Source organism: Cibotium barometz, chromosome 39 (genome assembly GCF_041138505.1).
Source record: "Cibotium barometz isolate CiBa-2024 chromosome 39, ASM4113850v1, whole genome shotgun sequence".
In the NCBI taxonomy this organism is placed as follows: domain Eukaryota; kingdom Viridiplantae; phylum Streptophyta; class Polypodiopsida; order Cyatheales; family Cibotiaceae; genus Cibotium; species Cibotium barometz.
This window is the reverse complement of record NC_141084.1, coordinates 23,447,445-23,450,513: the sequence shown is the minus strand read 5'-3', so window position 1 is coordinate 23,450,513 and position 3,069 is coordinate 23,447,445.

Here is a 3,069-nt window from a genome sequence, read left to right as displayed (position 1 = left end):
GTACTTCAATATGAGCCTTCAGTTTGCAGAGGTGGGGGCGGAGAGGGAGGAACTAGTCATGACCATCCTGACACTTTGAGGTGCCAGGAGTGCCTACTTCTGAGTATGTAATTGTAGTGGTGGCCCATTTGACATAGAGCCTTGATATGATGTACATAGGGTCCAAAAGGATATAATTGGTTTACTAATAACAAACCCGCAAGGAAAATGTACATCAATTTTTACTATGTATCCAAATACATTTTTCTTCGAGGCATGTCTAAGTCTATTCAAGCTTTGAAGGTTTACTCAGCATTAGAACAGCCCTATGTACATGTAATTGTTACATGTCTGTTGTATCGGTGGACATTTGGCAACATTTTCCAGGAAGGAGTTGGTACTTGAAATTGTTTCCAAATGTTTTTGTTGTATTTAGACATTCTTATTAAAGGCCCAATGGGCACCTAAACTAGCACCAAAAAGAGCTTTGCGGATATGCCTTCATTCTCGAGCACTTAGATCCATCCTCTTCCTGATATTTCTTTTGTTGTGCTTTTTTACTACAAACGAAGTTTTGAGATGATTTGCATACAACACGGTACACCTTTGCGTTAAGCAAAGCATCAATTCACAAGAAGTTGGCTATTTTTTGGCTTGCCTAAGGCAAAGGGCAATTGTGTTTGGGCTACTTTTCCCATATGTTAATATCGCGCTTTGCCTTTTAAAACCGGTCACCTACAAGAAATCACGGCTAGAATCTAAGGATGTAGGTATTTTGATTGGTTTGTATGGGAGTTTTCCGCATTGTGTAGAGCTTAACTTGATTGATTGGTATTTTTTGTGATGTTTGAATATTTTTTTAATTACTTTTATGCGATTTTTTCTCTCAAAACAAACTTGGCACACTGCATACACAATATCTGAAGGTCTAAATATTATCTATGGTGGATCTAGTTATCAAAATGAACCTTAAGGTATGTATTATATGACTGTGCAATCCATTTCAACCCTCTCTATAAGATAATGTAGATTTGTTTGAGGATTACGGTAGACATTCCCACTTCTCCAATTACGGCAACATGATAAGCTTCCGCAAAGGGAGGCATAGCATACCTAGCTAGGTGTGGTCAATGGGGGGCGGGAGTCGCATAACATACCTAGCTAGGTGTGGTCAATGGGGGGTGGCAGTCATCTGCCACATGCACCACACCTAGCTAGCTATACATAGCTAGGTGTGGTCAATGGGGGGTGGCAGCCGCTTGCCACGCACCGCACCTACCTAGGTATAAAGGGCCTCCCCTTGCAAAAGCTCATGGTGTTCAATACTAGTAGGGAAGAAGCTTCCCATAAGGGAAAATGCCCAAAACTTCACCGCGGCATGCTGATTCAGGACTACTAGCGATTCCAACTTCATGTTCTCACGTTGCAGATCCAAAAAAAAAAGTAGTCCTTCAAAAAAGAGTTGAGTGTGATGGAAGGAAACTTACTAGGGTCAGCAAAGACACCAAGGCCAGTATGGTTGAAGTGATAAGTCCACCAATTGCGCTAGTACTTCTGGTAGCACATGTTCATGACAAAGGAGGCATGGGAGATGAGGCTCTTGGGGGAGAAGCAAGCACCTCCTAGTTGGATTGCCGAGCAATCTAGACCCCCCTCCATGCATGCATATGCTATGTTGGCTACTAGCATTTGCTCATCCACCGTTGGCTTTGCAATGCACCACACCTCCCCCCCCTCTCAAGGATTATGCACTTATTGCTGGCCCGCTCACAAACTTGTTGAAAAAGGGTAACATGATAAATTGGGAACCCCTCCATCAAGAGAGCTTTGATAAGCTGAAGAGACGTGTTACTACGGCACCATGTTTGAAGCTGCCAGGTTTCACCAAACCATTTGAAGTAACTACTGATGCAAGTGGAGTTGCAGTAGGTGGTGTCCTAGTCCAGGAAGGTAGACCTGTAGCCTTTACTTCGGGAAAGTTAAAGGTACATGAAAGAAACTACCCTACTCATGATCTAGAGATATTGGCTGTCATTCACGCCTTAAAACTGTGGAGACGCTATTTGCTGGCGCACAAGTTTCACTTATTGCAGATCATAAGAGCTTAAAGCGGATCTTTACTCAGCCTATGCTTAACATGTGGCAAAGGAGATGGGTGGAACTAATGCAAGAATTGGACTTCGACATTCTATATTAGCCAGGGAAGGAAAATGTCGTTGCAAATTCCCTAAGCCGAAAGTCTTTCCTTGGAGCTATTTCAGTACCAGGTAACCCCATCATTAACCAAATCAAGGAAGTTGCAGTCAACGATGTATCAGGCATTGTTTTGTCTAGGAGAGAATTCGACAATGGGGACCCTATGGAACAAAGTTTCACTTGTGAACATGGATGCCTTTATTTCAAGGGAAGACTTTGTGTTCCAAGGGACTCCACTCTAAAAAGGGTGATTTTGTTTGAAGCTCACGATAGCCCACCAGCTTCAGGCCACTTGGGGTAAGCTAATTAAGACCCTTAATGCAGTAAAAAAGGATATGTGCTTCCTTATGTGCAGCAATGCCTTTCTTGTCAAAGGGTCCAAGGTGAAAGGGTTAAGATGCCAGGTAAACTCCAACCATTGGATATTCCTCAAATGAAATGGGAGTTTATCAGTATGGACTTTGTCTCAAGTTTACCCATCATTCAAGGAGCGTATAACTCAATTATGGTAGTGGTGGATATCCTCACAAAGGTATCCCACCTCATTCTAGTAAAGACAACATATTCTGCTTCGGATATTGCCCGCATATTTATCAAGGAAATTTTCAGACTTCATGGGCTACCAAAGCGGATCATCAGGATCGGGATGTGAAGTTCACTTTCAAGTTTTGGACTTCACTGTCCCAAGCTATCAGAACGCAGTTGTGCTTCAGTACTACCTATCATCCCAAAACAGATGGGCAAACTGAAAGAGTTAATCAAACAATTGAGGATATTTTGAGAGCTTATTGTAGCAGAAAGCCTTCAAAGTGGATTTAGTATCTTCCTTTGGTGGAATTTGCCTATAATTCTTCCTATCACCAAAGCATAGGGATGACACCGCTTAAATCTCTT